At 38.5% G+C, this 15144-nt stretch overlaps 1 long non-coding RNA gene across 2 annotated transcripts in view; it reads left to right on the top strand.

Annotated features, from left to right (window-relative positions):
• Window positions 1-15144, top strand: part of LOC129511745 (uncharacterized) — a 56057-nt gene that overhangs the window by 15357 nt on the left and 25556 nt on the right. For both annotated transcript variants that reach the window (XR_008664897.1, XR_008664898.1), the window contains exon 3: window positions 13292-13362. This is a non-coding gene — a long non-coding RNA (uncharacterized LOC129511745). The remainder of the gene's footprint in view (window positions 1-13291; window positions 13363-15144) is intronic.

Below are 15144 nucleotides of genomic sequence, written 5' to 3'. Positions count from 1 at the left end.
AATTAAAAAAAGAACAATTAGGATAGTTGTAACAAAATGATAAATATTTTTCCCTTTATTTTTTTTTTTAAATTTTTTTTTAATTTTTATTTATTTATGATAGTCACAGAGAGAGAAAGAGAGAGAGGCAGAGACACAGGCAGAGGGAGAAGCAGGCTCCATGCACCGGGAGCCAGACGTGGGATTCGATCCCGGGTCTCCAGGATCGCGCCCTGGGCCAAAGGCAGGCGCCAAACCGCTGCGCCACCCAGGGATCCCTATTTTTCCCTTTATTCCTTAAACTTGGTCCTGGGAGAATTACTAGGATTCATAGAAAACTTTAATTTCTCTTGGTTTTCTATGTATCAGCTTTCCAAACATCTTACTGATTTTTATTTTTTATTTCATTTATCTTATTGTCTTATATTTTAATGGGCTACACCAATTGATTATTTATAGAAAGCTCTTTGAAGGTAGTGCTATCTTACCTTTTTTTTCCTTAGAGCCTTGCACAATAGATGCTCACTAAATATTTGTTGAATACTGTAGCACCTGTGAGCCAGAGATCAACAACAACAACAAAAAACTTTAGTAAAGTTGCTAAAACACACAACAAAACTGTGAGCAAGGATGCACTTCCATATTTCCTTGTTTTTGTGGCAAGAGAGTGGCTACTTAGAATAATTGAAGTATTCAATTATTTATTGCCTGTGAATTTCATTTTTTTGGAGGAAATCATGATTGGTGCAGTGAGAGTAGTTTGGAGCAGATAACATGGGGAAGAGCGCTGGTCATCACAAACATAAAGCCATACACAGAGGGGCCATTCCACAATTAGAACACACTCTTCTGTAGAGGTAAACCAAGGCAGACTGAGTTGTCAGTTAGCCTGGGCATCTGCTTTATAGAGGAGTGAAAATGAAGGAGATCAGTTCTCCCTTGGGCAAGAAGGGAAATAAGATATCATTCTGAGTGTCAGCTCTCTTGCAGCTTAATTACTGAGTACTTTCTATGTTTCTAACACAAGAGTTATGCTTTACACAATAAGTATTGTTCAGAAAAAACAGAGCCAGTGTAGACCCCAGTTGGCAAGAGCTGATTTATGAAGAAAATTTAATCTGGGCCTTAGAAGTTAAATAAAATTTAATGAGGTAGCAGAGAGATGCAGGACTAGTCCAAGTGAAGCAGGCTGTGCTATGTGAAAATGAGGTCTGAGGGGAGTATTTCAAGTGTAGGAGAGAGGTAGTTGACCAGTCTGCCTATAGCAGAGGATATTCTATATGAGAGGTGTCTGGGTGGCTCAGTTGGTTAAGCATATGCCTTGGGCTTAGGTCATGATCCTGGAGTCCTGGGATTGAGCCCAGCATCTGGCTCCCTGCTCAGTGAGAAGTTCTGCTTCTCCCCCCAACTCCTGCAAGCGCTGGCTCTCTCTTGTTCTCTCTCTCTCTCTCAATCCCTGTCTCTCTCAAATAAATAAATAAAATATTTTGAAAAAAAAGAAACTGCATATGGATGGAATATTGGAATCATGTCATGGAAGTTTGTGGTTTAAACTGTTCAACTTTAACATTTTAATACCCTGACAAATCTGGATGCTTATTTTTATTTAATGATTAAACACTTGCAAAGTATTAATTTTCTAAGCTTTTATCAAATACTAAGTCATTTATACCTAATAACAACCCCATAAGGACTTCCATAATTACCTTTTTGCTAATGAGGGAACTGAAATACAGTAAGAATCAGCCTTACACATCACAACATGCTGCTTTGCAAACTAGGACGTGCATGTGGTCCTTACATTTTTCTTTGCCTGCTGGTTTGTACCTGAAATCCTTCCACTTGTAGCTCAATCTTTTAGGTTGTAAGTGCTCCTGTAGGGCATTGTAAATTCTAGTAGGTAGAGTTAGTAGCACTCTAAGTTCTTAAGTGTCATGGGTCAGGACAGAAGAAGGCAGAGGTCAGCATTGAAAGGGTGTTCAGGGATTGAGGGGTGCTGTCAAGGAAGAAAGGATGAGAATGACAGGTCTAGAGTGGTACAGATTAGCCCACCTCATATCTGTGCCAGGCGCTGACCAGGGTATGGAAAACCAGAAATGACTGTAGGCTTTCAAATACAGAGGGGCTGAGTGAAAGAGGCAGTTTAGGAAAATCAGCCAACTTGTGCATTTCCTGAACGGACAAGGCTTTAGGTATAATAGGCTTAAATCAGCCAAGATTAAGGCAACATTCTACATGAGAATCAGGCAAAGGTCACTGAAAACCTTAAAGGAAGTGAGTTACTAATATAGGGGTTAAAACTAACTTAAACTGGGTCTACACCTAGAGAAACAATACTGAATCAATACATCTTGAGCCAGAGTATGTATTTACTTCTCCTAGATGGTCTGATCCTACTGTCTTCACAACTATGTAAATAGACGGAATTATAAATAGATGGAATTAAAATTTTACTCCTCAGAGGAACTCTACAGTTCTCTCTAGTCTGACTATTCAGGTAACTCTGTAGCTTTCAAACTTGCTAAAACAACAACAACAACAACAAAACAAACAAACAAACAAAAAAAACTTCCTTAACTAGCTTAGAGCAGCACTTGATTCTAATACAATATTATTAAACATTCAGTAAATTCATGGGATTATTTAAAATGCTTCATTTCATTTGGAAAGCCAAGGTTTTTTTCAGCCTGTTTTCAATTAGTCTTTATCTCTCCCCCCTTTCTGTCCTCCTCTGTGCCTTGTTGGCCACCAAAGCCTCTTTTATAAATCTTAAATATTGAAAATTCCGTCTTTGTTGGTCTTAGGTCATGCCTTTCCACACGACCTAGCAGCCTCAAATGAAGGGAAAACTTGGCTTTTATATTTCTCAAGGACTTTCTAGATCTTAGATAGTGCTCCTGGCATTAGCCTATGTGGAAGATTATTTTTAAAAATCATAGATAAAACTTCTTATTCGATGTAGGTTTCTTGCTTGACTTCATAGCTGCAAAAGCCTATTCTAAAATGAACTCCTGAATGTTCAGTTTCTCTACTCTTTATCACAAGAAACATCAATACTACAAAAAGGTCCACTGGTGCATGTACATAAGACTCTGTGTCTCCTCACATATGCTCCAATATAATGATTACAGCAGAGTCTCTGTTTCTGATGAGACTGTGAACTTGCCCCTAATTTGGACAAAGAATTACTTCTGTAGAAGAAAGGTTGTATACCACTTTCCGTCTGCCCAATTCCCTCAAGTTTGCACCCCCTCCCACCCCTGCCCAATGCCACCTGGACTGAAGGAGTAGAAAAACAAGACTAGCCTAGAAGCCTTCACTCCCTGTACATAAGCTGTCTAAAGTCTATGAATGGAGTAACCTGTTAAATTTCTCTCTGCGGCACTGAGTGCTTCTTAACAAAAAAGGTTAGTTGACTGCAGAACATGCTTCCCCAGGAATTCTGCAGAGGGAGACCAAGCTAATAATTGCCAGGGCATCTTTGTGCAGATGGTTATATGCACAAAGTGTTTTTGCTGGAATCCTATTTTTAAATTGGTTAAAAATCAATTGGCTCACCATTACATCAGGACTGAAAGTTACCAGGAATTTGGTTGAAAAGAAATTTCCATTTTGAAGTTGAAAGTGTACATATCCTAAACAGAGTTAATTGGTGTAATTGCTCACATTTGGAATAAACACAAAATAATTTCTAAAACTTAGCTGTGTTTTCTAGAAGTCATCCAACCCACAGCAAAGTTGTCTCCTGAGCTAGGGACAATTTGCCATGTTTCATACACTAAATTATTATTATGAGTTGTAGATGTTAAAACTACCTAAAGAACATCATTCTACCCCATGATGCCAAAAGTTTTCCTTTAACAGATACCTTGTGTCTTGTATAGAATTAATTGTGTCTTCAAAGAAACGAATACCTTTACGGTTTTTTTTTTTTAAGTTTACATTTTGAATGCCAGCTTTTGTGGACAAAGTTTTGAAAGACTCTTTATTTCATCTAAATTTTCAATGGTATAGTTTAGTTTTGAAATACAGCTAATCTCCTTATGGCACTCTCAAAGTTAAACATTACTCTCTATGTGGAACCCCTAAAACTTGAATCTTTATTTAATTCTCTATAACAATAATAATTCTAAGAGGTATTGTATCTAATGCCCAAAATAGGGGTCCCACATTACAATTAAACTTGTGCCCTTCCTCTCTAAAGCAACTCAAAGCCTGTAACATACTCATGTATACTATGACTCTCCAAAAGAGAAAGACTTTTCCAAAAATCCTTTTATGGCAGGACATTTTGAAGGACCACTATCCCAGCAAACATACTTTGGCACATGTTGACTTCATGACTTCAAGAAGTGTTTTCTTCTTCATAAGATGTAAAGTGGTGCATGAGAAAATGCATCAGGGGAAGACAGGCAGGATGTCAGAGAAATGCATTAGAAAGGGTTCATGAAGAGTTTGGGTAACTAACTCCACTTGTTTTAGATTGTGTGTGTCCCAAACCAGTTCTGCAGTTGGGCCAATAGAGCTATCCGTGAAGGACGTATCTCATCATCAGAGTTCAGGAGAACCAGAACTATGGATATTCTTCACAGAGGCTCTTTTTGATTTGTAAGTAGAGGAAGCAATGGGATGTGCGCCAGATTCCATTTCCTTGCACTCATAAGCCATTTTCCCTAAGGCCTGTAAGAGTAGCTCATGAATAGCTGGGAGCCAAATTTGGCTCATTTAAAATATTATTGCATTGTCCACCATAATGATAGTAATAACCTTGTAATGAGTGTCCATAGAGCTAGCCCCAGTACAAAACCCAGAACCAGCCACACTCCTTGACTCTGCATAGTGAATATCGAAGAGACTTTCCATTCCCCATTGGGGGGCAGTCACTGCGGAAAAAGTAGGTGATCACTTTCTTTCTGACATTCTGGCCTCTGGCCATGAATATTGAGAGCTGTTATTCTCTGAGGCTGCCCATTTCCTTCTCCAGAAGGCTTTAATGCTTACAGTAAGTATGCTACCTTGTAACCCATATGACCTGAAATAATGTCAACTGTCCATTCCATAAAGTATTCCTCAAAGAAGGTCAGATTCAATACCTAATATCGATGTAAGAGCTTCAGCTAATTCCGTGGGATGTAGAGATCCATCTACAGATTTCTTCCTCCATAAGTAGAGAGATTTGCCTTCCATCATCTAAACTCTGGCGCCTGCAGTCACCCTTTCACAGCTATTTTCTTCCATTTTGAACCTTTCATTTTTTAAAATTGGCAAGCAGACAATTTATTGATCACCTTCATTTTACAAGAGGGATTTAGAATGGTTTTTAAGAAATTAAACTCCAGCATAAGATAATATCTTACAATATTTTTTAAAGTAAATTTGGAGAGAATGGAAATGAAAGAAGGATGGGAAAGGAGGAGTTGGACAGAGACATAAAACAATACAAGGAGAAAAAAGGAGAGAGGATGGTTGACTTCAGAGCAAGAGAAGCTAATCTGAAGCTGGTGTCTTGCAAATGATGCTGTTCTTTGATACGATAGCTTTTAAAATAATTATGTCAGGTAATAAGAGATGTGGAACAGCTATGAACAAGTTAATTGGCTCTATTTGAATTTCACAGGCAGGATTACCATGCCAAGTATCTTGTGATGCTGTGTCACCAGGAACACCACTCTACGGTAGTGGTGATCCTTTATTGAATCACCAAGTAATGCCAGAAAAGAGTTGAACCATTATAGTAAAGGTTAACCAAACCATTTCTTTCGTCTTTGTGTTTGGGTTGTTTTGTTGTGTTTTCTGTTTTTGTTTTTGTTTGTTTGTGTGTGTGTGTGTGTGTGTGTGTGTGTTTTATTTCGAGTTGTTGGTATTGGGTTGCAGAATTGAAGAAGCTACTGAAAAGAGATGTGACAGATATAAAATCAATCACTTAGACAATTTCTTATGTCTCCAATTTTGCTTCAGGATTCCATGTTTGTTTAGAAAAACTGAGCACATAGAGACGAAAATCAGGAATTGGGATATTTGCAAAGCGACTGTTTTCAAGTGCATAGTGCATGAAAACCCTGAGCTCCCAGAACCTTCTCATCACTTGGGCCCATTAGAAAAAGGTACACACCAGATTCCAGCTTTTGAGTAGTGTGCCAAAGGCCTAGATCTTAAGGTCATCTTAAAATTCCTGAAAATGGCGTGATTTCACAAATTTAAATGTGTGATGTTCATTCCTAATCTTTGCTGGATGATTCAGCAGTGTTGGCTGTCAATCATTTACCCTGGTTGATTGAGTTCATCCCAGCCTGCTTTGTGAAGGAAGGACATTTGGGTTACAAATGAGAGATAGACTGAGTCATCCTGCAGAGGCACTGTGTAATATGCAGATTTCCTCCTTCATTCATTGCCTTGCTGATCCATAGCATTATTTCAGCTGTGAGCTGCAGGATGTGACAAGTTAGCCAATGGAAATCTGCTCTCTGGACTTCTTGGTGGTACGTTACTGAAGTCCAGCCTGATAATAGGGTGTCCCTCAGTGTAACAACATGGCACACCCAAAACGGAGGAGAAGCTTCTAAAGTAATGCACAGCTTCCACTTGCCCCAAACACTTTATTTATTCAGAAGTTTCAGCAATGCCTCAAACAGAAAAAAAGATGGACTGAATGGATACAAATCAAAAGATTTTTCTGAGGACAGATTTTTCACCTTTTTCCCCTAGAAAGAATAGTATGAAGCTGACTTCCAGCATTTTTTTTTTTAACATGGCATGCTAACTTCCCAGTGCTTTCGTGGATCTTGTTTGTCCTCCTGGATGCTTTAGGAAGTTACCTCTTTCAGTTCACCTAGAGTTGATCTCATTAATAAAAGAATGACTTTACAGAAAAGAGTTTCTAAAATTATACTCTAACTCAGAACTGCAAGAGTTGGCTTTTTCAGCCTGAAGATAAATTTCTTAAGCATTAAGCTTACTTTATCAAGCATTACACCTGACATTCTCTCATAAATTTTGCATATATTTTAACTTATTTTAATATTGTGTGAGCTTGGTTTATAATATTCTCACACAGTTCCTAAAGTGGAGTCCTCTCAATCATATATTAGTTGTAGGAATGCTTAACCCTTCCAAAATATCACTCAACTTAAAATAACATCGGCTAAGTTTTCTTTGGAGTGTGTTTACTTTTTTGCTTATTTTTCATGCACTTCATGTATCTGAATTTTATGAGAGCGCAGATATATTTTGACAAGGTCACTCTTGGAAGCACTTTTTCAACATACCTTCTGTGTCATATTCCTAGGTGTAATCTACATCATGATCTGGTGGGACAGATTGGTTTCAGAGGGCTTCAGAAGAGTAGAGTGCATTGCTTATAGGGATAACATATGTTCAAGTTGGGGTAGGACTGTCACAGATGTCACTTTGTGACAAAACAAAGAGCAACGTGATAGGAAAGAACAGTCTTCAAATATCTATGTTTCCAAGGGGCCCACCTTGACTTAGCTCACAATGCAGGTGTTAGCCATACCACTAAATCTGCATGAGTATCTGGCTCAACTGTTATGACTCAATGGGCAGATCAATCAACTCATATAAATGACCAATTCAGTGAGAAAGCATGGGCTTGAGTGTCAGACTGAATTGGCTAGCCTCTTCAATCCAAATTGCTGGCTTGCTTCACTCAGCATAATACCTTCCAGTTGCATCCACATTGAAGCAAATAGTGAAGTAAGTCAATCGGAAAAGGACAAACATTATATGGTCTCATTCCTTTGGGGAATATAAAAAATAATGAAAGGGAATAAAGGAGAAAGGAGAGAAAACGAGTGGGAAATATCAGTGAGGGAGGCAGAACATAAGAGACACCTAACTCTGGGAAACGAACAAGGGGTGGCAGAAAGGGAGGTGGACTGGGGGTTGGGGTGACTGGGTGACGGGCGCTGAGGGGGGCACTTGACGAGATAAGCACTGGGTGATATGCTATATGTTGGCAAATCAAACTCCAATAAAAAATATATACAAAACAAAACAAAACAAAAAACAAATGGCTGGTTTGTTCAGAAAGACAAAAAGTAGAAATTAAGATATTTGTGTCCTGATTCTGTATAAAGAATATATAACAGGACATCCAGTGAATTGATATAGTCAGTTTGGTGCTTGTTAATTAACAGAACTCAAGAGAATTAAGGAATAATAAGGGCATACTGAGAAGATTGCCTCACAAACGATTAATGCCAAAGAGTTCAAAATCTGTGTCCCATAAGCATGTAACCTTATTCAAAACAATGTTCATACTAACACTACTGAACACTAAGTATGTGTGGGGTATGGTCCTTAGGGCTTTACATTTATTATTTCATTTACTTTTCACAACAACATATGAGATAGGGTCAGGTCAGTACAAAAAAAATGTAAGCAATACCAAAGAATTTAGTAGTCAAGATGTGCGACATTGTGATGAAGTATTTTAAAAAATAAAAACTCATGCAAAAAAGTTGGAATGAACAAAATATCAAAATTTTAAATAAAGACAGGCTATTGTTTATTGTTTTATGACCTTGCATTATTGTGCAACGGGAACAGTAATTTCCAATCAGCCTGAGGTTCTGGCCATGGGGCCGATGTGTCCTCTTCCTGTGTGGGCTTATGAGGGTTGACAATGATGAGCTGACAGATTGGACAATGTGAAACTTTAAGTATCGTCATGCTTTTTGGATTGTAGAACTTCTATTAACTTTTTCTTTTTCCACTTGGTTAAAATAGGGGAGGACACTTTATAATGTGTACAGGGGCACACAGTTTTCTTTTTTGTTTTAAGCTCGATATGACTTATCATAGCCTTGGATATAGATGGTTTCATCATCTTCTTTTTAAAATGAAGACTGAGGTTCCAGAAAGATTAATAAAGTTATCCAAGTTGAGAAGTGGGGGAGCCCAGTTTTGAACCCAAGGAGTCTAGGGCTCGAATTTACTCCTAATCACCGTGCTGTCTTAGAAACCACAACATTTAGCTAACTAGAAAATCCACATATCCAGCACCCTTTACTCTGTGGCCAGTCCAATTATTAATATAGTCCTGCTCAGCCACATCCTCAACATTTAAAAATCTTAACCCATATCATCCTAAGAAAGAAATCAGACCCTTTATAAATAGTATCTTACATACCTACCAATATCACTGTGAGGTAGGTGTTAATACTGTGTCTGAGAGTACTACCATTAAATAAATATTTCAATAAACAGGCTTTCATTCATGGGGACCGTGAATAATCCATCTATGAGAATGAAAAAGAGGATTTGGAAGGACTAATATCTCCCCATCATTTTGCTGTAGAATGTGCTTGCCTGGATCAGACACAGGTCTCTTCCCAAGGTGTACTCCCAAGGACTCAAATATGCAGCTATCATATTGAAACAGTACTTTATTTTAAAGGCTGACAGGAGCACGTATCTGGACCTGCAGATCTCCTTGGATCTGCTGTTAGACTCCTGTTTATTTTGCTTCTATAAAATAAGGACCTCAAGACCCCAGAAAAAGTGGTATTCTTTGAATCATGAACTGATATATGTAAGAATTTCTTTTACTTTGTCTTAGTGAGTGGGCAGATTTTGAACAAAAGAAGAATATAATGTTGATAAAATATACAGTGATGGTAAGGAGGAGGACTATTCCATTGTACCTCTGAGAATATTTGAAGATGGTTCGTGGTGGCAAGGAAGAGCATCATGCCATCAGCTCTGAGCACTCCACCTATGCCTCCTGAAACAAACCACTAAGAGACGAAATTAGGCATTTGTCTTCTCTTGTTTTCTCTGTTTTTATTTTGCTGATTTGTGTTTGAAACTGCAGGTTTATTCTCTTTATAGCTACTGTCGCTAATTGATTGATTCATATATTCATTCACACATTCAACAGAATTCTTTGTGACCTTACCACTCGCTTTAGTAGGGGGTGCTGAAGAGACAAAGATGACAATACGTGGTTTCTTCCCATAGAAAGCTTATAATCTAGTTGGGAAACAGATATGCCAACAAGTATTTGTAATGACAACCATGTATGTGTGCACAAATTCCAACAGGGACATGTCACACCCTGAGAGTCAGCTGGGAACAATAGGGAAGGCTTCCAGAAGGGGAATACACGGAGACTCTGGTTGTAAAGAATAAAGAGAAGTTTTAGGAAGGCCTTTCTAGGCTAATGCAGAAACACAGAGGCCAAAGAGGAGATGGTGTGTTTCAGTCATTTGGTCTTACTGGACCATCAGGATGTGACAGGGAAAGATCTAGAAAGGAATGGCCAAGCAAGACAGAAATGAGACCCCGAGAGAGAAGTAGAGGTACCATTCAAAGGAATTTAGCTTTTTTTCCTGAAGGAAGTGTGCCACGTTTAAAGTTTTGCCGAGAAAGTGATATGATCACATCTAAATGGTGAAAGACCACTCAGATGTCACATAGAGCATAAATTAGAGGAATATATGGGAGCATTCATGTTCTAAGCATTTAATTTTTTTTATTTTTTTCCAAGAGATCCATCTTCTTCCTTAAACTAACTCTTTCTAATTAATGAATATGGATTTAGTATTTCAAAATTGATACATTTGCTATGATTTGATATATTAAAACACATGCTTGCAGGCCATGTCTCTGATAATCTTACAAGCATTTACAGTTTCTAATCCATTTTTTTTTTCCCTTGGCAGCTCAGTTCTGTAGAATAAAGTTTATTTTGGGGCTTTGGAGGTATAAAGAAAAAAAATAGGATCATGCTGCCAAAAGGCCCACCATGTGCATTTGTGGCCACAGAGAACAAAATGTGTGCTTGGTGCTGGAAATATGAATATCTTCTAGGGTGTTCTTTTTTTAAATTAATTAATTTATTTATTCGTGAGAGACAGAGAGAGAGAGAGGGGCAGAGAGACAGGCAGAGGGGGATGCAGGCTCCCCCCACAGGGAGCCCGATGCGGGACTAGATCCCAGAACTCCGGGGTCACACCCTGAGCCAAAGGTAGACGTCCAACCACTGAGCCACCCAGGCATCCCGGGTGTTCCTGATTCCATTAGGACCTTGCATCATCTTCAGTATCTTTAAAGACAAAACAAGCTTACTTTTAGGTGGAAACTCTCAGTGGGCAGTAAATAACCCTTGATCTTCCTCCAACCAGAGATGTGTTCTGTTTGCTGACTACCTGAGTCATCTCGTGGCACTTCGGCATTGTCCTGGTGACTTGCAACATACCCTCTACAGGTTCAAAGGGCAATTTCTTCTGCTTACCTTATAGGAGAGGTCAGGTGAAATAGCACAGCAAAGACAATTTGTTTCTCCTCTGGTCACTACAGAGATTTACAGGAAAGAGAAGCCTTTCCTCCCTTTTCAGAGCGGCGCTCTTCTAGGTGTGTGTGCTGGAATAAAATCCTAGTGCAAAGCCCATCTTACAATGCCCAAGCCCAGAAGAATTTGGCATAAATGAGACATGGAGGTAGGTGACATGAGATACTGCATTTATTCCATCGTTGGTGAGGACAAAACCAGGCCACTGTTGTCACGGGTGAAAAGTGTTTTCAAAAAGTCTGCTCTGGTGCTTGTTAGATAAGGGGCCTCCTTAGTCTGAATAACCTGAACAAGGTCTATACGCATCACTGAAATGGACTCGTGTTTACCGTGGGTCCTTGCTCCCCAGGATTAGGGGTGCAAGAACGGTGCAAGCGACATCAAGCGAGGAAAACTCAAACAACCTGCGGGGAAAGTGCTAGGAGGCTGCTTAGAAGAAAACAGATTTTCTGAATCTCCTCCAACTTGCGGTGGCGGGTAGCAAGCTCTCTCCTGCAGTGAGAAGAGACCCCAAACTGCTGTCACAACCTGCTAGAGAACTTCCTTCGGCTGAGGGAACTTTCTGAAACTAACTAAAAATGGTTCAAGTGTATTACATAAACCAGAGTTCTGTTGCCTTCCTCTCTTGGAAAAGATGCTTTGGAAAAAAAAAAAAAAATCCCAGAATCAACTGATGGTCCTTAGTGTGGAGTTTTTAAAACACACTAATGTACCACAATCACGAGGGAGCCTTTAGGGGAAGTTGGGATTCATACCCACTCAGTGCATGTTTTTACTGCACGGGGATCCTCTCTTGAATGCTCTCACTCGGGGACAATTCAGCCCATGCCTGTGCTCCTAGGGACTGAGCCATTTTCAAGTCCCTTTATGATCTATGCAGAAATTATCTGTACTTCCAAACCATCAAATGTAGTGCGTGGGTGCAATGGCTGCCTTCCAGTGAGCTGAAAAGCTCTCATGACTTGGCATACAGTCTCTCCCTGGGCCCTTCAGTAATGGCATTTCACTTAATACAATATGCCCCTAACTGAGTTTTAGTGATTTCAAATGAATTTAGTCTCCTTATCAATATCCTCTATTTGGTGGTGTGCTTGCTCTTCAGCGTTCTGTGCCAATAAATCCAGCACAAGTGCTGCCTCCTTCCCTCTCAATTGTCTGGTCTCTGTCCTATGAAAGCAAACACCAGGCAGCAGAAAAGGAGGCTCTCAAAAACCTCGTTTGTATCATAAATATAAATATCAATAAATTCAGAAGGTTGACAAGGGCATGCTCTCAATAGATTTGGCCGTGTTGTTGGCTGTTTTACAAGGGAGATGCTGGAATACGAGGAAGCCCACGGAGCTTGCTTGCACTCTTAAAAGGACGTGTCAAAATTTGAATCCAGAGGAACTGTTGGCCTGTTCAAAAACCGAACTCACTGAGTCCCCTCGCAGGGCAAGGCAGCGCAGGCCTAGAAGGAAAGGAAGGAGGCCTTGCCAGGGCTGCGGATTCTCCATGGCCTGCACAAAGAAATCAGAATTAATTTGCGATTGATTAAGAAATGTTTTAGTATTTTTTTTTAACTGGAATTCTCCAAGGAAGCTTTTTTTTTTTTTCTTTTTATGCTGTTTTTTTTTTTTTTTGCTATTAATACATTGGTCTGCTCTGGTTGGGTTTCAGCGTGCCTTCCTTGCTTCTTTTTTTAATTAAACTTTTCATTTTAAGATGACTGTAGATTCACGTGCAGCTGTAAGAAAAGACATAATGAGATCACGTGTACTCGTTACTCAGTTTACTCCAAAAGTAATATATGGTGAAACTACAGCGGAACACGATAACCAGGATAGCGGAGTATGATAACCAGGACATTGACACTGATCCAGGCAAGATACAGAGATTTCCATCAACACAAGGATTCTTCATCTTGCAGTTTTAGAGCTACACCCACTTATTTCCTGTCCCCACCCTGCCTTAGAGCCCGGAAATCACAAATTTTTTTCTCTGATTCTGTTATTTCAGGAATGCTGTGTATACGGAATCATGGGATCGGGGTTTTTTTATTCAGCATAATTCTCTGGAGATTTATTCAGGTAGGCACCAATTGTTTATATTTATTGCTAACTAATATTCATGGTACAGATACACCACAGTTTAACCATTACCCGATGAAGGACATCGAGGTTGTGTCCAGTTTGGAACTATTCAAATATTTCTACAATGCACATTTCTGTACAATTTTCTGTGTAATGGAAGTTTTCACTTTCCTGGGATATCTGTCCAGCAGTGTAATTACAGATAGGTCATATGGTAGCTGCAGTTTAATTTTGTAAGAAAATGACGAACTATTTTTCATGGCAGCTGTACCATTGCACATTCTCACCAGCACTGTATGAGTGGTACAGTTTCTCCACATTCTCTCCAACATTTGATGTTGTCAGTATTTTTTTATTTTAGCTACTTTGACAATTATACAGCAATATCTCATTGTGGTATAATTTGCATTTTCCTAGTGGCTAATGATGTTGAACATCTTTTCATGTGTTCATTTGCCATCTGTATATTCTCCTCGTCAGTTTCGCCCGTTTTCTGATAGAATTTTTTTGATGTTGAGTTTTGAGACTCTCTTAAATATTCTAATCATTGGACCTTTATCAGATGATTTGCAAATATTCTTTCCCAGTGTATAGCTTGTCTTTTTATCCTTTTGATTGGGTATTTTACAGACTAAAAGGTTTTGTTTTTTGTAGAGCCTAACAAATTAAGTTTTGCTTATATGGATAGTGATTTTGCTGTCAAGTAAAAAAAATGTACTTATTCATAGATATTGAAGATTTTCTGCTGTATTTTTCCTAGAATTTTATAATTTTACATATAATTCTATGACCTATTTTCAGTTATTTTTTATATAAAGTATGAGATATAAGCTCATTTTATTAATTTAATATAATTTATTTTTTTTTGCCAGCTGGACTTTTAAAAAATTTCAGTATAGTTAACATACAGTGCTATAATAGTTTCAAGTTACAACAATTCTATACTTTACTCAGTGCTCATCATGATAAGTGTGTGTACTCTTTAATTTCCATTGTCTATTTCACCCATCCCTCTACTCCCTCAAACCATCAGCTTGTTCTATATAGATAAGAGCCTGTTCCTTGGTTTGTCTTTTGCTTTTTTCCCCTTTGTTCATTTGTTTTGTTTCTTAAATTCCATATAAGTGAAATCGTATGGTATTTGTCTATCTCATTTCACTTAGCATGATACCCTTTAGATTCACCCATTTTGTTGCAAATGGCAATATTACATTCTTTTTTATGGCTGAGTGCATATATATGTATACACACACACACACGTACCACATTTACTTTATCCATTCACCTGGCAGTGGATACTTGGTCTACTTGCATAATTTGGCTATTGTAAATAATGCTACAAAAACATAGAGGTGTATATATCTTTTTGAGTTAGTGTTTTCATTTTCATTGAATACTAAATACCCAATAGTGGAATTACTGAATCATATGGTATTTCTATTTTCTATTTTTTTGAGGAATCTCCATACTATTTTCCGCAATGCCTATACCAGTGCATTCCCACCAATAGTACATGAGCATTTCTTTCTCTCCACACCCACCTGTTGTTTCTGGTGTTGTTGATTTTAGCCATTCTGATTGGTATGAAGTGACAACTCACTGTGGTTTTGATTTGCATTTCCCTGATGATGAGTGGTGTTGAACATCTTTTCATGTGTCTGTTGGCCATCTGTATGTCTTCTTTGGAGAAATGCCTGTTCATGTCTTCTGCCCATTTTTTTATTGGATTATTTATCTCTTGGTGTTGAGTTGCATAAGTTCTCTATGTAGTTTGGATAT

Source organism: Nyctereutes procyonoides, unplaced genomic scaffold (assembly GCF_905146905.1).
Source record: "Nyctereutes procyonoides isolate TBG_1078 unplaced genomic scaffold, NYPRO_anot_genome, whole genome shotgun sequence".
NCBI lineage: Eukaryota > Metazoa > Chordata > Mammalia > Carnivora > Canidae > Nyctereutes > Nyctereutes procyonoides.
Note: the sequence above shows the minus strand (reverse complement) of the source record. Positions and strands in the feature narration are given on the sequence as shown.